Below are 20,980 nucleotides of genomic sequence, written 5' to 3'. Positions count from 1 at the left end.
AAAATGCTAGGCCCTTTTCCCCAATGACTATTTTAAATACACTGCAAACATGACAGAATGCCTTCTAAAGCAATGTCATTTTTCTTATCAGGCAATTTCATTTACAAGTAAACTGAACAAATAGTAACTCACATTCCCAAGGGCCCATCTACCTCCACCTTGGGCTGGGTCCCACGTTTAAGGTCACATGAAATGACCGTGTTAAGGGTCATACCAGTCACGGCAACGTACCCATGAAGAACTATTTTCAAAGGAATGATAATTTTCCATTCCAGCTTCCTCCTCCCTAACTTGACCCTCAACCTGATTTCTAACTGCCCCAGGGAGCCTGGTCCCACCGAGGGGCCATCCCATGTCTCTGCAGTTTCTCCAGAGGCTCAGAAAGATGGTTCCTGCCCAGCAAGCCGACCTACAAGTTGCCATGTGCCTCATGAGGAGAGAAGAAATCAGACATTGTACTCATTGGCGACCAGACAAGTGATTTAAACTCCTCTACTCAACTGCCCTGCTATAAACTGGTGTGAATGTACCTTTTTTGGCTTGTGAAAAGGACTGACTAACTTTCTCGGTTGCTTTGGAAGAGCTTTCGATGGCAAGTCACCATAGTCATGCAGATTCTGTCTTTGAAAGCCATTTTTCAATGGGTCTATGTTTCTGTTTGTTGACCCAGAAAGACAGCAAGTTGTCAGTTCACAAGGATGACCTAACTTGAGCTTCTGTGGTTTGGGATCCTGCCTGCCTGCCTGCGTTTCACCCTGTTTTGCCTCCAAGGCAAGAGCCTAAGTATCACAGCCAGGAGATTCTGGTTAGTTTCCTGGCCTCTGACAAAGGTGGGGACACACCTGCACCCCTGAGGGAGGGATAGCCTGTGGAGGGTCCGTGGGGCGAGGGCTGAGTCATTCATCCAGGAGGCATATCAAACAGCATTAGAACATCAGCTTGGCACTTTGAGAGCAAGAACCCACACAACAATTCTTCTGTATGTTAACAATCTAGTCCATTTTCTAACTAAACCAAAGAGAGAAACTGAAGCTTGGTGTCACCTTACTCTAGCACGGGGGTTTCCTCTTCATGTGAAATCACCCCAAAAGAAACTTCATTTCACCCACAAATCCAAGGGAGGGAAAGGGCTGATAATACTTCATCCCACAGGCCCCTCTTTACGACTCCTTACATCGCACAGTCCTGTTCTAAGGCCATACAAATTCAGAAAACCCCACTGTACGTCATCATCTTATTAGATTTTTTTTTTTACTCAAATGACTTTCTTCTCTCAGAAAATTATTTGAAATGTAACTTGAATAAGACTGAGCCTTTCTTCTCCCTTATGAAGGTCCATTTTCATGTGGTGTTCAAGTCAAAAGAAATGTAAGTGGAGCTTCAAATGCCTTAAAAATAATGTAAATCTTTACTAAGTTTCTTAAAGTGGACGTTTTTCTCACCCAAAGCCCCACTTAACAACTGTACCTAGGTCCATTCTCTCTCTAGACTGTAGCTTTGTGCTTTTTCTCATGTAAATTAATTTAGCCTGTTTGATTTCTATCATCCATCCTAGCCTTCACCTTAATCAAGCCATAAGAATTGGGGGGTGGGGGGGTAGCATCCCAGAATTCTCCCATACAAGGCTGGAAGAGAAGAAAGGCTGTAACTACTTGTGCCTCAGGGTTATGGTTCCAGAAGTGAGAACAGGGGAAGGCAAACAAAAGGATGCCCATAGTGCTGTTAGTCCCTGAGGGACCCTCTCCATCCTCAAGGTGGCAGCCTCCAGAACAGGGCTGAGTTCCAACATGGCTGCCCTGGCGTTCACCAGCAGGTGGAAGGCAGGCAGAGAGATCCTCAGGGCACTCCACAGGGTCCTGGGACAACTTTACCCAAACAAGGATAATCACAACCATCTGTATGTTTGTCTCTCTGTGAAGCAAGAGCTTTTAAAAAATTCAGATGGTTTTGATGTAATATGTTGAGCAGCCAAAAGAGAAAATCAGGGTCCACATGAAGTTTGATTTCCATTCCAGTGAGCCATTTCAAATGAAGGAGGCAAAGCCTTTCAAAAGATGTCTTCTATGATTTGGAATAATTGGGTCCAGTTTAATTTGGCGCACAATGAAGTTAAAGAGATTACTTCAAGTGTGTTTTGCAGTTCCCAGAGTCACCAATTAGTTCCATGACACACAGGTTAATGAGATAAAACATCTATAAATCAAGTTGATGGCTGATGCAAGAAGAAAGCCCCCAACTCCTGCGCTACCATGATAACACTATAATGTCCCTCTTTCAGGCTGTCCATTTGATTAAATTTGATTATGTATAAACATATACAAACAAATGTATAATTATAAAATTCATACTTAAATGATAAACTACCTTGCCCAAAGCTCCTTTCTAAATTTAGTTATTCAATACCAGTAAGAAAATAAGTTCATTTTGAACTAATAACAGCATTAATCATATCAGAAATAACTGATTTGATGAAAGGTTCAGGAGCAACCCTTCTCAAAGAGCAAAAGTCTATGTGTTATACTCCAAAAAATATGTTCCTAAAATTTGGACAAACTCCAGAAAATAAAATTATGGATTTTATTGACCGAAGTTATAGGGGAATTTGGGATTTAGAGAACATTCTAGTGAATCCTTTTATAATTTGAAGGATTCTATCCCGTGTAACGTCTCTGTTTGTTTATGTGGGTTTTCCAGATGGTTACAAGCATAGGTTCTGGAGTCGGGGGAACCAGGTTAACTCGTTGACTCTACCACTTACTAGCTCTATGTCCTTGGGCAAGTTACTAAAACTGCTGTGCCTCAGTTTCTACCTCTGTCAAATAAGGATAATAAGAGACAACCTCATAGGGTTCTCATGAGGATGAAATGTGATAATTCATGTAAATCACTTAGGACAGGGCCTGGCACATAGTAAGTGCAAAGTAAGTAATGATGATGACCAATGACATAGGGCCTAACTATATTGAGACTTTCTTCTTGAGCCGTTTGCAGCGAGTGTGTAGCCTTGAAGCATGGATTTTGTAACACAAAGTTCTTTGCAATTTATGATAGAACTATAGTTGCTCATTATCAAGCTAGTTTGAGTACAATATTCAGCAGCTTTCCTTTTGTCAAAGACTTGAGGCACCTTCTCTTCCCCCCCTTTTTTTTTTAACTTAAAAGATTAAAAGAGTTATTGTGTTCTAGGCATCCAGATCCCTGGGAGATGGGAAAGGTAGTCCAAAGTCTCATTTGTATTTAATAGGTGGGACCTTGAGTAGAAATGGCACTCCCTAGAGTATATTTTGAGGCTTTGGCTATACAGAGGAAATTTCCAGATCTTGTGAGCTCTCTGATCCTTCGGACTGGATCCACTTCCTCCTGGAAGAGCTCATGGGAGGCATGGTCTGGTAAGAGCAGGTTCTCAGAACAATCATCCCACTTCTGGGTGCCCCTACTGTGTGTGTGTGTGGTGTGTGTGTGGTGTGTGTGGTGTGTGTGTGTGTGTGTGGTATGTGTGTGGTGTGTGGTGTGTGTGTGGTGTGTGTGTGTGTGTGTGTGTGTGTGTGTGGTATGTGTGTGGTGTGTGGTGTGTGTGTGGTGTGTGTGGTGTGTGTGTGTGGTGTGTGTGTGGTGTGTGTGTGTGGTGTGTGTGGTGTGTCTGGTGTGTGTATGTGTGGTGTGTGTGTGTGGTGTGTGTGTAGTGTGTGCGTGTGTGTGGTATGTGTGTATGTTTGTGTGTATGTGTGCACATGCACAGTGCATTCCTAGCAGGCCAGGATGTTCTCTGCCCCTACCATTCAAGAGCATCTAAGCATTGGATGTGGGTAAATCCTAACACAAAGTATCAATTACTGCCTCTGATGACAAGAGAATGAACCCCATTTCAGTAACAATGGGGAAGAGTCAAGGAGAGAAGACAAAGCTGAAACTCTGCAAAGAGCAGGGACTTGCAGCTGCAGCCCAGGTTGGCCCAGCCCAGCTGACCTTTGCTCAGTCTTCGAAGAACAACACAGGCTCGCATCTGCCTATTGCATCAGCAGCTATGCATCTGCCCTTCCCTGCCCCACCCTGGAAAGTGGTAAAGAGCATCTGCCTTATTGCATCAGCAGCTATGCATCTGCCCTTCCCTGCCCCACCCTGGAAAGTGGTAAAGAGAGTTAAGTAACAGCCTGTGAGGCAACCACTCAGCCAGGGGGATGTGTGGGGGAGGTTGTCTCACTCCTTCCAATCAAGACCCACCCAACAGGCACACCTCAAATCCAAGTCCATGAAGAGCAAGTACTCGTCTGGCCCAAAGTGCTACCCACTGTCATGACACTGCATGGACTCCCTTCTCCCTCTACCTGGGCATGTGTGGGGTGATGGTCAGGACCTCTGAGACTTCCGTTTTGCCCAAGGTGGGCTCCAGAATCTCAGAATGGTAGGGCTGGAAGACCTCAGAGAGTATCTGAAGCAACATTCCCATTTTACAGATAATAAAATTGAGGCCCAGAGAAGCAAAATGACTTGCCAAAGGGCCCGCAGCTAGATTGCATCAGCTCGTTCAGACTACAGCCCACATGTCCTCTCTACTGCACAACCTCCGGAGCAGCTAAAGGACCAAAGTGTTCAGACTTGGCCAATCTTTGGATGGAAGACGGCACCAGATATTAGCGCTCAGTGGTCTGTGAAGTCATATAAGCTGGAGAGTAGGATGCTTAGGAAATTCTGAGGAGTGAGGTTGAAATCCATTCTGAACGTATACAGAAGAATTCTTTAATCCAAGTCTTGTAGGAAAGTGGGCCAGTCTCAGGCTGAGCTGGGACAGGAGCAGACTGTGGGGGAGAGGGACGCATTCTGGAGCAGTCCCCAGAGAACTCATCTCCTCCTGGGTCTTCCCCAGGCCTTCAAGCCCCCTGGATCCCGGGAAGTCCCAGGTTCACTGAGGCAGGTCAGCAGGCTCCAGGTTGACCTCAACTACAAGGCCCATTGTGGGGGGCTAGAAAGAGAGTGACAATCAAAAGAGAGCGTTAACATGGGGGTCCAGAGTACCTACTGAAATCAGTAACTACTGATACTATATTGTTGATTTAAAGGGTATATTAAAAACTATAACTGCATACAAACTCACATACATATATTTTTAAACCACTTTATTGAGGTATGATTGACATACAAAAAGCTAGAGATATTTAATATATACAATTTGTGAGTTTGCCACATACATTTTCTTTATGAATGTGTAGTTCCACTGAAGCTCATTCTAGGAGGTAACCAGCTTCCCTGGTCACTGGCAGCTGAGTAAGTGCAGCCTCAGGGAACTTCAGCTGATGAAGAGTTGACATTGGCTCCTGCTCTCCCGAGGACCTCGTTTAATAACCACCTACTTTGGCGTTTAACCCAAGGGCTGCCGGTGACACCCGATGTCCTGCACTTTCAGGCTTTTCCTGGACTCCAGAAACCTTGTGCGGAACGTCTCCCTCTGCGCTCGATACTGATTTGACAGACGCTCGAGCTTTTAGCTGCACGTGGTTTTGCTGAAGGCAACATCTTCTTTGACCAACTTCTAAAACTGTCCACGTTCTCACAGCCCCTCCAGACTTGAGAGGTCAGCCATGTTCTCTTGCTGAAACCCAGGTCTTCTGTCCACCTTTCTGATTCGGGGCTCCACTTTTACAGTGCAACTTGCCTCAAACGTTCATAATCATCTCAAAGGGACAAGAAATGTTCTTCCTTCTTTTCAGTCTGGTACACACAGGAGGTTTTCTAGCTGCCAGTTAAATGCTGGGCCCGACCAGGTACCCTATGGGCACAGCCCCACCCAATATTGGGTGGGTTCCTGGGAGACCCCACAGGTCCACATGAAACCAGTAGGACAGGACTTCAGTGTGTCCGTGGTTTTTTTTTCCCCCATGAGGGCACCAAGCCCCTGCCACTCTCTCAGATGAAAGATTGGTAAGCAAGAGCCTGTGAATTGGGCAATCCCACGGAGAGGAGCAGGAAAAGCCCTTGAGCTCACAAGGGAGAAGGTCCTGTGAGCAAGAGGGTCTGGCATAGTCACAGGGGAAGCAGGTGACAGGAGAGGATCAGGAAAAGGCCCGGGTGAAGAGCCTCAGGCAGTGGAGGGAGGTCCAAATAAATATCATCAGATGATTTCTTTCTTTTCTTTTTCTTTTTTTTTTTTTTTTTTTTTTTTTTGCCTAATAAAGTTTCATGCATCAACTCAAATGTTTGCTTGACTTTCTGCCCCTGAGGAAGAAGATAGAAGATAGCTGGTCCAAGGATTTAGAATTTGGGGGCTATCAATTTCCAAGAATGGCAAAAATCCATTAAAAATGAGCCCTCATACTCTGTTGCCATTCCATTCCTAGCATAGACAACATACTATTCCAAAGAAGGCAGGCTGAATAACAGAACGTAAAGGGAAATTAGAGATGAGATCATTTAGTCAACATCTTCATTTTACAGATGAGAAAACTGAGGTCCAGAGAGGAGCTCAGAATCACTCAGCCAATGATTGCAGAACAGAACTAGAACTAGAACTCTGGCTCCTAACTGTGTTTTCTTCCCTTCTACCCTCCCTGCTGGATTCCCATCCCAGCTGCCATGACTGCCTATGGGTGAAAGTTTGCCTTGGAGCGCCCTCCTCTGGCTCTGGGCAGCCACTGGAGCAGCTATGGCGCAGGCCAGGGCTCTCCTCTCCAACAGAATCACCTGCAGGGCTGGTGAACACACAGGTTGCTGGGCCCCCCCTAGGAGTTTCGGATTCAGTAGACCTGAGGTGGGGTGGGGCCCAACGTGTGCGTTTCTAACAAGCTCCGAGGTGATGCTGATCGGCTCATTTGAAGACCACTTACTGAGAATCTCTGGTGTCCGCAGAGATCTTGTGGATCTTGCAGCCAGAATACCTGGGTTCAAGTCCCAGCTTTGTCATGCATGTACTCTAACCATGCATGTAAACTGTAAACTTTAATCTCTTGTTATCTTAATTTCTTTATCTTATGGTGGTAACTATAAGAACCACCCATAGGGTTTGTCGTGCTGAGCAGCCTGCGGGGTCTCAGCTCCTGCTCCCCACACAAGAACACAGGATATGGCGAGGCCAAAAAGGAACACCCACGGAGCCATAGATGGGGGAGTCATACTACTATATTCTCGCTGGCAGCACTATACTCTCACTGCAGGCTGGATCCACACTGTCCGCAACCCGCCATCCTAACGGCAATCCGCCCTTGCCAGCTCAGCCACCATCTTCTTGCTAGCCCCCATTTTCTGCTAGCGTAGCCACAGCAATTATATTAGTGGCCAACGGCTCACTTGTGACAGCTGACAGCCAACTAGCCACAGCGGATGGCCATCCAATCACAGTTGATGGCCATTTACTACCTGAGCCAGCACCTTTCTATGTGAGGCCGAGAGCCTGGAAACTGCACTCCTGGCTCTGTCCCCACAGGGTTAATGTGTAAAATAAATAAATCAGATGTAAAGTTCCCTGAGGAGTGCCCTACTAATGATGTGAAATACACAAACTCACAAATATATGACCCTTGAGTGGAGAAGTGGCACTGTGGGCCAGGGAATGTCCATGGTGACAGAAGCATTCCCTTATTGCTATTCAAAATCCCACAAATCCAGCAGATATGGTGTGCATTCTTACACAATCATTTCCTGAGGAATTATCAGGGCCTGGCCTGGTTTCCAAAGGTGAATGACACAGCAACTGGCAGATGCTAAACACGCAAATCCTAATAATTATCCTACTGGGTGATGAGCCATGGAAGGAACCCTGTGCTTTGGAGCACGGGGCCACCGACCCTGTCTGGGGAGGCAAGAAAGGCTTTGAAGTGGTGTCGGACTTTTGAGTAGGGTCTTGAAGGACGAGGAGGGGTGCTTTAAGAAGAGAAGTGGCGGGGGCACTCCAGGCAGAGGAAAGTAGGCATATTCAAAGAAGGTATGAAGAAGCGTAACACGTTGTGGGGATTGTAGTGGTTCTGCGGAACTAGAGCTCAGTGCGTGTGGGGAGAGGGAGCAGAAGGGGGTTGGCAGGGAAGGCGGAGACAAGATTCTGCAGAATCCCGGATGCCACGCTAAGAAGTTTGGACCTGATTGTGAGTCTGGTAGGAAGCCACTAAAGGATGCCCACCTCCTCCCTGGACGATTCCTTTGGAGAAATCCCTAATAAATTCACAAGATGAAGACTTAGGCACCAAGGGCCTTCCCCACCTCCTGAGCCAGCGAGCCTCCCCTGCCAGGAAGCCAAGCCCAGAAAGGCCGCCTGAACTGGGTGGGGGCCCTGGGAGGCAAGAGCAGCACAGGGGCAGCCTCTCACCTAGTACTTTCGTCAGATAGGCAGCACTTTCTCCAGCGTTTCCTCATTCCCTCGCCCCTGGGTGTGGAGTGGCAGGGAGAACAAAAGGGTGTTATCTCAAACTAAGTTCTGGGAGAGGGAGGAGGGAGATGTAGTCGCCTGTGGGGGTGGGAGAAAGCACTCTTGGCAGCACCGTGGTGATGCAATTCGGGAAGAGAAGAGACCTGTAGAAACCTATACCTGGGGAGCGAGCCCCTTGCCTCTCTGACCTCCTGACCTGTGGAGAGTTCTGGAGCTGGAAGCGGCCTAAGATGTCATCTATTCCGGGTACCTCCTTTAAAGGTAAAATAACGAGCCTCAGAGGTTGGGAGAACTGCCCACGACCGCACAGTTAGCTGAGCAGGTGCCTCTCTCCACCCATCTGACTCCAGGATGTAACGTCCCAGTCTTGGGAAAACTGGGGGTGTCGGTGTCCACTGACCTCCCTTCCCCCTGCGTCTCTCCCATGGTTCCCGGCCTCTCACAGACTCAGTCTCATCTCCAAATAGGTACATGCTAGAATGTACAGAAAGTGGTCTCCACTATTTTTGAAAACTGCAGTGGTGAGAAAGGGGGACAAAGTGCTCTTCTAAACTGCATGGATTTGGGTTTTTAATCCCAGTTCCTCTATTTCCTGTGGAGGTGGAAGCAAATTGTTCTTGTGGGAATAATCCCTTTTGTTTTTTTGGAAAATATTTTAATAGGTCTTTGGGTTATGCAAAGATAAAACTTAAACCTATTCTGGAAAAGAGACAACATGATTCAGAGCAATGTGAAGCTACAGGCTGGTTGCAATTGTAAAAAGTGGTTTTCTTTCAGAACGAATGGCATCTCTTCGGGGTTTACGGGGCTTGCTTACATGCTGCAGCCTGGCCTAAGCTATGCTTTGAGGGAGGGGCCCGTGTCCACAGTGGGGGGGAGCAGGCTTGATCTGTGTGGAATTCCCAGGAGTCCTCACTGACACTGAAGGAGGCAGCCCAGGAAAGGGTTGGGCTGGGACTGAGCTGTTTCTCTTTTGTCGGGGATTGTGATCTCTTCCTCTGGCAGGGATACCTGGAGCGCCAAAGCCAGTCTTAAGCCCCCTGAGATCTTTCTAAAAGGACTACAAAGTCAGGTACGACTGTCACATCCACTCCTGGTCCTTGCCACAGCCAGGCCTCCAGGAGAGCAAAACCTCACCGGTCTTTTCCACTCTGTGCTTTGAGCAGGCCTAAGGTCTGATGGGACGTGCACGAAAGCAGCAGAACCTCTTAGTTCTTAAGTGTTTTACTTTGAAAATTTTCGTTTTCCTAAATACTTTACTTTGAAAGGTAAAATAATGTACTTTGAAGAAGCTGTTCTCGGAAACTGGATCATCCTGGGCTTAAGGACATATGTCCTGCCAGGAAGGCACAGACAGTAATCAAGGGAAGGAATAAATGGGCATTTGGGCGTTAAAGCACTTCTGCCTTATGTTAGTGTAATAATTATGCTAATCTATTATTTATATAATAATATGAACATATAAATATGTTACCATATATTTATATTTTATAACATAAATATATTCTAATTAAAAACAATAATTTATAACAGAAAAATTTATGTTAATATAAATATAATATACTACTTTATAGAAAAATATATAATATGTAAGTGTATAAAAAACATAAATATCAACAATTATCCTACCACCAAAAATTGATGTTAACATTCATTTTGGGGTACTTCCTTCAGTTCCTCTGTTCATATAAACAAATAAATAAGCAAACAAATAACTAGATATATTGAACACCCACCCACACTTCTTTTACAATCCCAGAAGAAAAAGAACATGCTTCTTCCAATAGTTCTAGCAACAGTCGCTGGGCCCATGAGAGCTGGCCTTGGGTCATGTGCCTATCCCTGAAACTAGGACCCACAAAAGCCAATTTAACCCATAAGATCATTGAAATGAACTAAATGTATACTTTTTTGAGTTGTTATATTTAATGAAATAAATGAGACCATGCATGGAGAAGTTTTTTGCAAATGTAAGTATTAAAATCATTAATTATAAATATTATTAATATGATCACCACCCTTCCCCTTCTGTCTTTCTTCCTCTCCTCGTCTTGATCCATTTTTCTGGTCTCTCCTCTTTCCACCAGGTGTCCGTTACATCTGGGTTAGCTAGCTGTGGTGGACTTGTGAGGCGACATAATGCTATTTATAGCAGTGTTTCCCTGGGCGTGTGGTGTGTGGTGATATGGGAACACAACATTTAAGGGCTGCTGTTCTCTCTCATTGCAGCCAAAGTGGCTTTTGAGAACGTTGTCTAGTGAGGAGGAAGGTAGAGAACACACTCCTCTCTCCCAGCACAGGCAAGCCCGGCCTTTCGCACTGCCTGGACAACCATTTAGGTCATAGACTTTGGTAGAATAAGAGTTTGTCACTCCAGGAGTGCCTGGGGTTGATGCATTTCTTGTCAGTGGACTTCCAGAAGGACATTTCAACAGCAGGGAGGCCAGAGAAAAACAACCAACCCAAAACCTGGAGAGGACATCAACGCAAGATTTGGCATTTTAGGGGCGGCCGGATGTCTCAGTTGGTTAGAATGCGAGATCTCGACAACAAGGTTGCCGGTTCAATTCCCGCATGGAGTGGTGGGCTGCGCCCCCTGCAACTAAAGTTTGAAAATGGCGACTGGACTTGGTTGGAGCTGAGCTGCGCCCTCCACAACTAGATTGAAGGACAATGACTTGGAGCTGATGGGCCTGGAGAAATACACTGTCCTCCAATATTTCCCAATAAAATTTATTTTTAAAAAAAAGAATTGGCATTTTAGTTTGGCAAATAGAAGGCTGGAACACAGCAGAGACTGTAAGAACAGAGTGATATATGTCACATATATAGTCACATATATAGTTACACATGTGTGACATATAGTCACACATTCCATATATGGAATCTTGGGCATGTGAAATAAATAGTTTGGGAACAATTAAAATGAATTCCTACTTTAAAAAATGTGTGGTTGACAGTACACATATACATACTGGAATTGAATAATAAAGTGAATAGATGGTAGGTGGTGGGGGGCAGGTTTCTTATTGTTGGAGTAGATGTTTACAGGTAAACAAGAGAAGGCTAGAATGATCCATGTATTAGATCCATGTATTTATATTGAACTTGATATAGCTACAGATGGTTACATATGCAAATATTTATAAATATGTGTACACGTGTGGGTTACTTATACAGACATCTATTTCGTTACTATGCATGCGTCAACCGAGAGGATCTAGACATCCCAGTAGCAACAAGCACACTTAGAGCCCAGATCTTGGTTTCTAATGCCATTCTCCAATAAAAAGACTAGGTAGCCTTGGAGAAATGGTGGATTCAAGAACTGGGGCTGAAAATATACCGGATCATCTAGGAGTACCTTATAGTGCCAGAAAGTAGGGAAGTGCTCAAAAACGCCACAACGATGGGGGGAAAGAACACAAAAGAACAAAGGAGCCAAATGAAAGAGCTCCCAATAGCCAAAGTTGGAACAATTTGAGCAAGAAAAGAAATAAAGTATTGTTGTATTATAACTTCAAGTATAAAATAAATATTCATATATCTATACTGATATGAATAAATAATCGAAGAAATAAATGAGGGAGAATAGATCAATCTCCCATGCAGAAGAATTCCAAATAATTTGTGTAGATACTCTGCCTTCAGGGCGGTGGGGAATAACTCCCTCATCCTTAAATGTGGGCTGCCTATAGCAACTGCCTTCCAAAAATTACAATATGGAAAGGACCAGGGGGAGCTTTACAGGGCAGAAATCTGTCAAATACCACCTTAGCCAGGTGGTCAAGTTCAACATCAGAAGTAATAAGTCAAGTTGATAGTATGATGTGATGAGAATGGTGCTTTATCTCTGTAGTCTTCCTCCCCCCAAAATCCAAGTCTCATCATGAGAAAAACATCAGACAAATCCCAACTGAGGAACATTCTACAAAATATCTGACCAGTACTCCCCCAAGATGTTAACGTCATTAAAAACAAGGAAAATCTGAGAAATTGTCACAGCCAAGAGGAGTTGAAGGAGACACGACAACTAAATAATGTGTGTATCTTGGATGTGATCCTGCGACAGGAAAAAGACATTGGGGGAAAACTAAGGAAATCTGAAAACAGTAACAGTGTATCAACATTGGTTCATTATCACAAACGTAACCATACTAACTGATAAAGACTAACTGGAACTTTAAGCAAACGTAATCAGTCGGGAAAATTCTACAGGAGGAGCTAGGGCTTATGGAAGTTCTCACACTCTATGCAATCACGAGAACCCTACAGGAAGAACTCTATTTAATAAAGCTCTATGGCTCTAACTTCCCCTTCCCTTAACTTCCTTTACCCTCCTATAAACGCCCCGCCATGGTATGCAGGACAGAGTGTGCACGTGGCTTGCCATGTCTACATGCATTGGCTTGCAACCCTTTCTTTTTCCCAAATAAATCCTTTATGGTGACAAAACACCTAGTCAATATTATTTGTCAATCAACATAATGTAAGATGTTACTAATAGAAAACACTGGGTAACTGGGTGTGGGGTATATGAGAACTCTGTACCATTGTAATTTTTCTATAAATCTAAAACTATTCTAAATTAAAAAGATTATTTTTTTTAAAAAGTGGGTGATTGTACCATACACCAAAATGTTAATATTGATTATTTCTGGATGGTAGGATCCTTAAGTGTTGGCTTTAATGTACTGCTCAAATTTTATATAAAGTGTGTGCTATTTATAAAATCTGAAAACTTTTTTTTAAAGTAAGGACTTCCAGTTAGAGATAACAAATTGATCATATGCCTTTATCTCCTCTCCCTCCACAGGTCCCACAAAATTTTTTTTAAAGTATAGACCCATGAGAATACAGAGAATGGAATTGAGGACATCAGTGGACAAGAGAGTTCAGTCTTTTTTGGATGATTGAAAGTGGCTGGAGGTACAGTAAATGAATTAATTGAGTAGAGAAAACTAAGACGTGGAAGAGCCTGGAAAGGGAACCGATGGTGAGGAGTGAGCAGATTATCCCCCAATAAGCTGCAGAGAGGCAGGAGGCTGGGGAGTAAGTAGCAAGTTCTGCAAGAAGTGAGTTTAAAGGATGGATTACACTCTCGGGAAGAGGTTGAAAGAAATATATGAAGAAATTACAACTCTAGATTCCCTCCCAATCCCACAGAGTCAGGCAATTGTGTCCCTGACATACAATGGAGATTTTTTTCTTTAGAGAAATCGAACCAGAGCATCCCAAATTCAAAGATTCCGGCAACAGTAGTGGGCAGCTGCCTGGGTGAAAATAGGGGAATTAAGTGGAAGTCCACATGTGAATAGTAGGGCCCTCTGCCAGACTCCTTTCCTTACCCACTCCCAGAAAGGGGTTGTCAGGTATATATGTCCCCTGGAAAGAAGATTGGAAGACCTTTACTGGAAAAATTTACTAGCCCCAAAGAAAAGTCCTCTTAAGTGTTGACTTTTCATGGTCTCCCAATGAAATGGCCTGAGTGTGAAGCCCACCAATCAAATCCCTGCCCACACACACAGCTGCCAATCATGTTAATGATCACTGCCTGCCACACAGGACTGGCTGGCCCAGGATCACCACAAAACGTATCCCCCAGGGAAGAAACCAACGTAATGAAACAGAGACAGAGAGACAGAGAGAGAGAGAAGAGAAGGAAGGAAGGAAGGAAGGAAGGAAGGAAGGAAGGAAGGAAGGAAGGAAGGAAGGAAATGAACTTACAGAAAACAGAGATGATGTAAGAAGAAGAAAATTCTTTGTATTTTTATGTATACATTTAACTAATAGCCTCAGAAATCTAAAAGAAGATGCACACGCATGAAAAAGTATAGGATGGCATGAAAAAGAAATAGTCAGAGAATGAACAACAGCAATAGAAATTTTAAAACATGATAGCAAAAAAAAAAAAAACAAAAAAGGAATCAACAAAAGAGTAGGAAAATAAAGTTGAAGAAATCTTCCAGAAAGTAGAATAGAGGGGCCGGCCCGGTGGCTCAGGTGGTTAGAGCTCCATGCTCCTAACTCCAAAGGGTGCCGGTAAGATTCCCACATGGGCCACTGGGCTCTCAACCACAAGGTTGCCAGTTCAATTCTTCGACTCCCGCAAGGGATGGTGGGCAGCGCCCCCTGCAACTAAGGTTGAACATGGCACCTTGAGCTGAGCTGCCCCTGAACTCTCAGATGGCTCAGTTGGCTGGAGCGTGTCCTCTCAACCACAAGGTTGCTGGTTAGACTCCTGCAAAGGATGGTGGGCTGCGCCCCCTGCAACCAGCAACTGGCAACTGGACCTGGAGCTGAGCTGCGCCCTCCACAACTAAGACTGAAAAGGACAACAACTTGACTTGGAAAAAAGTCCTGGAAGTATACACTGTTCCCCAATAACGTCCTGTTCCCCTCCCCCCCAAAAAAAAACGAAAGTAGACTAGAAAGATAGATGAAAAATAGGAGAGATGAGATTGCTTGAGGATTATTCAAGGAGTTCCAGCACCTATATGCAGTTTCAGAAAACAGAGAGAACAAAGGACAGGAAATTATTTTCTTTTAAATAATAATCACTTAAGTAAATTTCCCAGAAATGAAGGACATAAATAAATCTTCGAATTGAAAGTACCCACTAAATGTCCAGTAGAATGGAGGGAAAATACCAAAGCAATAATTTTGATTTTAAGAATGCCAGGATAAAAGAAATCACCTCACAGCCTCCAGCGAGAAATATCACATCATGTGTGAAGGAGTGTGACGCTATGGCATCGGACATCTCAACAGCAGGAGAGAATGCTGGAGGACAGCAGTGTTGGGAAACCAGAGTTCTGAGTGAAAATTATTTTTATCCTAGAATTCTATACTTATCCAAAAAGGATAAGTGTGGAATAAAGATATTTTCAGATATGTAAGAACTCAAAAATGTTACCTCCCACACACCTTTTCTTAGGAACATACTGAAGGATGTGATTCAGTGAAATGAAAGACTCAGCCAAGAACAAGGAACAAAGGGACTTCAGAAAACAAAGGAGCAACCCAAAAGAGAAGACGGATAAAAGGACGTCCTAAGATGACACCTGTGCCCCAGGTGTACAGAGCAAGGCTTCCAAATTGAACCAAGATAACAGAGACTATAGAAGGTAGGTGGTGGGGGGCAGAAAAGATAGTGAAAGATTATTTGATACATTCTTGGTATTTAGAAAAAATATCACTAGATGTTTAACAGATACATATAGAACATTTTGAAAATACCTATTTGCAATAGTTATTAAAAAGAAACTAAGCAAAAGAAAAACTATGGCAACTGTTAACTGCAGGAAAAAACATAGTCGGAGGGAACGTAATTATGCAATGCCATTGTTCAGCAGTAAATTGAGCCAAGATAAAAATGAAGTACTCGTCCTATAATAAGAATGCTGGGAAAAAATGGAAAGAATGATACAAAGTAATTTTTTTCAAAGAATATTTGAGAGTTTTCCAGAAACGAGATACTATAAAAACTTGACAGTGAAACTAGAGAACGTCAAGAATAAATTTCAATGTTTGAAAGTCAAGAGAGAAAAAGAATTACCTAAAGCCCTGAGGATGGGGGCAAGGCAGAAAGCCCCTTATCTCTTCAGAACCTAAAGGCAAGGAGAAACCAATCTCTTAAGGGCCTGCCAGGGAAAACACAAGTGAGCCGCAGATAGCTTCTTAGCAGCGGCTTACAAGTCTCCCATCCTCCCCTGTTCTGGGAGGATCCTTAGGCATTACGCCAAGACTCAGGTTAGCTGTGGTTCAACCTTTAGTCTCTGTGGCCTGTTTGGATATGTGCAAGGCTACCATAGCAGAGCTGTTCCCATGTAGTGTCATGAAATATCAGTATAACCATAAGAATGTTTTTTTAAAACAGAACTTACCAGAAGAAAACAGCTAAAAGAATTGAAAGTATCTATGAAAGGAGACTACAAACAAATAGGGAGGGCTTTTATATAAGAGGTATTTTTTAATATAAAAGGTTCTATTTGGCCGGCCCGATGGCTCAGGTGATTGGAGCTCCGTGCTCCTAACTCCGAAGGCTGCCAGTTCGATTCCTACATGGGCCAGTGGGCTCTCAACCACAAGGTTGCTGGTTCAACTCCTCAAGTCCCGCAAGGAATGGTGGGCTCCCCCCGCAACTAAGATTGAATGCAGTGTCTTGAGCTGAGCTGCCTCCCGGATGGCTCAGTTGGTTGGAGCACGGGCTCTCAACTACAAGGTTGCCAGTTCGATTCCTCGACTCCTGCAAGGGATGGTGGGCAGCACCCCCTACAACTAAGATTGAACACAGCACCTTGAGCTGAGCTGCCACTGAGCTCCCAGATGGGTCAGTTGGTTGGAGCACGTCCTCTCAACCACAAGGTTGCCGGTTCAACTTCCGCAAGGGATGGTGGGCTGCGCCCCCTGCAACTAGCAATGGCAACTGGACCTGGAGCTGAGCTGCGCCCTCCACAACTAAGACAGAAAGGACAACAATTTGAAGCTGAACGGCACCCTCCACAGCTAAGATTGAAAGGACAACAACTTGACTTGGAAAAAAGTCCTGGAAGTACACACTGTTCCCCAATAAAGTCCTGTTCCCCTTCCCCAATTAAAAACAAAAAAAATTTTTTTTTAAAAAAAAGGTTCTATTTGATTTTTTTCTATATACTTTGATAAAGATAGAAAGCAGTTTTTCTAAAAGGGGTGGTGGGTACAGGGATTGGCCTCTGGCCACTTTGGCCCATCACCTGGCAAGTGATATTGGAAGCCTCAAGCTACAGCTCTTGAAGCTTTATACCCATCTCATCTTTGTCACTTTCCAAAGCCTAAAGCCCACTTTCCTAGAAGTGGAATTCCTAAGACTGCAGACTGAGAGGACCATTAAGTGCCTAGCAAAATAAAGAATGGAAAACATTCACTGAGGTATCATGAAATTCCATAATAACAGGGAAACAAGGAAATTCTAAAAGAGGAGATTCGGGAAGAAAAATAAATGAGTTAATAAAAAATTCCTGGGAATCAGAAATACAGTTGATATCGCAAAGCAATAGTGGGTCCTAGAAACAATAGTTCTAAAATTCTGAGGGAAGATAATTTTACCCCAAAATTCTACTTCCATTCAAACTATCAAATAAATGCAAGAGAAGAATAAAGACAATTTCAATACCTGCAAATATTCAAAACATTTACCTGACAAACACTTTCTCTTAGGAAGTTGATCCTTTGCATAAAGGCAGGAGTCAGGAACACATGACCCATCCATGAATTAAGACCACAGTATCTCCTCCTATGGCTTGGGGTAGAATCAGAGTTGCGTGTAGAAGAATGAAACCTTCAGTTCCAGTCTGTGTGCACAGGTGTGGGGTCTAAATTTGTAATTTCCAAATAGTGCAAAACCAATAACCTAAACAATATTGTAAGACATAGTTTCCAGAATCAGTGTATTTGAAAGTATCTGGGCAAAGATATTCACTAATTTCTCCATAAGGAGGCCTCCTCAATCCAGAGCACATTCAGAAGAAAATGCCCACAGAAAATAATTTCTAGTCAATATGAACTAAAACACAAGAAATACAGAATATATACAGAAGTGTATCACCATGAAAGACCATCTACAACTTCCAAAGTTGAAGGACACATACCCAGGAATTAGATAAAGAGCATTGTAAAAGGGACTTTAAAATAAATATGTTAAAAACCGTTAAAGAAGTAAACTAGGGAATACTACATATGAAACAGGAACAGGTGACTATAAAATAAGAATACACACAGATAAAGAGAATTAATAATTTGGAAAATAGAAGTAAGAAAGTTTCCTAGATCATATCTAGAGATATAAGAGGTGGGATCAAAAAGAGATGCCAACATTCTTATAACAAGAATTCTGGGGATGTCTCCACCCCACCCCCAGTTTGGGGATGTGTCTGTGTTCCATTCCTTAAAATAAATGGCACACATTTTTTAAAAAAAGGAAAAACAAAAACAGAAACAAAAAAGAATTCTGGGGAAAGTGGAGAAGGTAGTAAAAAGGCAGTTTTCTAAAAGATGACAGTTGAGAATTTTTCAGGAATGAGGAAATACAGATGCATTATAGTGAAACTAGAGAACCTCAGTAAAGAAATTCTTAAAGCCAAGAGTAATAACTGATTACCTAAAAAGAACAACAATCAGCCTGATGATAAGTTTCTCATCTACCACAACAGAAACTAAGAGAGAATGAAGTAACAGCATCAATGCTCTAACGGAAAATCGTTGTGAACAGAAATTGCGACACAGAATTGAGGTACTGCCATGCCAAAATAAAGAAGGAAATGGCCATAATATGGGATATTGGCTTTGGTGTTGGCCAGAGAATGGTGAGGACAGTTTTACTGGAGGCTGGAAAAATGGTGACCTCTGTGTTGTGGTGGTGCAACATTTGAAAAACTGTCATTTGTGAACATTTGGAAGGCTTAGTCCCCAGCGAACTTGTAGATTTGCTGAAGAGGCTGTGAAACAGAATGTTTAGTAGAGTGCCTTGCTCATTGCTGTCTACCTTTGACAACATTCTACAAGACAGAAAAGGGGTTAGAAAAGAACTGGCTGCTTTGTAAGAGGGGATGAAGGGTAAAAAGGAATCCAGAATTTGAGGACTTGCAGGGTTGGAAGATCAGTAGAAAATAAGGCCAGTTAAGATACAGCTTTGGGGCAAAGATTTTTGCTAAAACTGCTAAATAGAACTAGAGCAAGAAGCCACCAATGACAACATGCAGTGGACCCGGCTTCGGGCCTAAGGCCTTTTCTTCTGAAGGGCTAGGATTGTGGTGCTTTTTTACCACTGTCCGCTCCAGGCCCCAGCGCAAGCCCACTACTGAGAGAGTCTCAATAAATGTTTAATAAATAAGTGAATAGACAGTAGAGGGAGGAATTCTATCACCTTTCTGTTACTGGGGATGAGCAGAGGTCCACAGGTGGTCAAGAAACAAGTTAGAATCAGATGGAGGTAAAGTCGTAAACTTCTGGCCTGTCAGGCAGGGTTCTCCCTCCAGGTCTCATGGACCCATAATGGGCTGTCGAAAGCAAACAAAATGAACCATATCCCTCAAATGTAAAACACAGATGATCTTTGGAAGTTTTATAAACAAAGCCGTGCAAATGAGAATTTCTTGGAGTTTTTCATCTGAGCAGTGTCAGACGTGCTCTGGGGGGCGAAAAGCGGGTAGGAGGGAGGGAGATAAGCGTGCCACCAACATCAGCCCTTCCCTCCTGGACTTTTCTACCCCCAAACTCCACACTCGGCAGCTGTTCAGGTGACCCCAGAAAGGGATCTGTGCTGCCCACCTCTCTCCACTATGCCCTGCAGAGGGACAGTGGGGTTTTGGAGCAGAAAGCTCCATCCTGGGCGCAGGAGGGTGTTGGGGGGAGGGAATAGTGCAGAAGGGCAGGGGGATAACAGATGAGGCTAAATTAATTTTGGAAACCATTAAATCTTTGAAAAGAGAGCATGTTTTCAGCAGGGACAGTGAATCACTGTGATTTGCAGAAACAGGCACAAAGCAATTAGCCATCTGGATGTTGTAGCTTCCAGCCCCACAGCGGAAACTGCGAGTGAGCGGAAGGCTGGTCATTACCCAGCTTTCCAGGCCCCACAGATAAGTCTGTGCATCCAGCCGGCTGGGGGCCCAGAGGCCTAGGTCAAAGGGCAACTTGACAAGAGACAGAAAAATGGGCAGGAAATGCAAGAGCAGCCACAGGGAGCCACTACTACTTCCTTCTTCCTGTGAGCTCCCCTCAGAACCCATCATGACTGAGTGAGCAACTCGTTTGCTTGACAAGTATTTGTTAGTCACCTTGTGTGAGCACATAAAGTCTGTCACTTAATCCTTATGACATGTACATGAGGAGTTTCACCCGTTGCACAGTTCCCAGGGGACCCATCACGTGGCGGTCGATGTGAAGAGCACTACATAGGGTTAAAGCAGAGTAGCCTTGTCTGGAAGAGATTATTCTCTTTTTTAATCAATGAGGAAATACAAGCCAAAAAGGATGAAGTGAACGCGCTCAAGGTAAGTAGCAGGATTGAGACCGGAACTCAGAATTCTGTGCCCTTTCCTAGATGATCTATATATGTCAATTGCTGCTCTGTCTGGCTCATAAAGTTGTCAAAACCAAATAATACACATGGATCTGGAAGGGTTTTATAAACTATAGAGTACCATACATAGCTGAGCTATTCTTAGAAAGCACTTACCCTGCTTCCTCCGACACTCTGACCCTAAGGTGCTGCCCTTGCATTCATTCCTAGAAACTACGAGAGAGTACTGGACAAGCCCATGCAGGAAAAGGGTCAGCAAGCCTTTCCAGGAGGAGAATGGATGACTGGCCAGACTCGAGGAGCCTGACTGGACTGGACTGTGCTGTGATTGACAGACTGTTGTGCCATCAGTTTGCACCATGTGTGGCAGGAAGGCCAAATGGAGCAAAATTCTGCGAGAGGGAGACTGCTTCCAGCAAAGGGAGAGAAGCCAGGAAGGCGACACCAGCTAGACTGACCAGAGGTCAGTGTCCCCAGGCCAAGGTACCCGGAGCCTGACCGAGCACTCCCTGCTCCGTGTGGCGCCTCAGCCGAGAGCTGGTTAGCCCAGCTCAGGACTGGGGTGGCCT

At 44.0% G+C, this 20,980-nt stretch overlaps 1 long non-coding RNA gene across 1 annotated transcript; it reads left to right on the top strand.

Moving 5' to 3' along the window:
• Window positions 1-8,160: 8,160 nt before the first annotated feature.
• LOC141571520 (uncharacterized) lies at window positions 8,161-18,632 on the top strand. The gene is made up of 3 exons (XR_012496286.1): window positions 8,161-8,611; window positions 13,167-13,279; window positions 15,288-18,632. It is a non-coding gene; the product is annotated as an uncharacterized LOC141571520 (long non-coding RNA).
• Window positions 18,633-20,980: the final 2,348 nt, after the last annotated feature.

The sequence above is a fragment of the Rhinolophus sinicus genome, linkage group LG05, assembly GCF_036562045.2.
Source record: "Rhinolophus sinicus isolate RSC01 linkage group LG05, ASM3656204v1, whole genome shotgun sequence".
Lineage (NCBI taxonomy): Eukaryota > Metazoa > Chordata > Mammalia > Chiroptera > Rhinolophidae > Rhinolophus > Rhinolophus sinicus.
The sequence above is the reverse complement of the archived record's forward strand: the minus strand, read 5'-3'. Positions and strand labels throughout refer to the sequence as shown.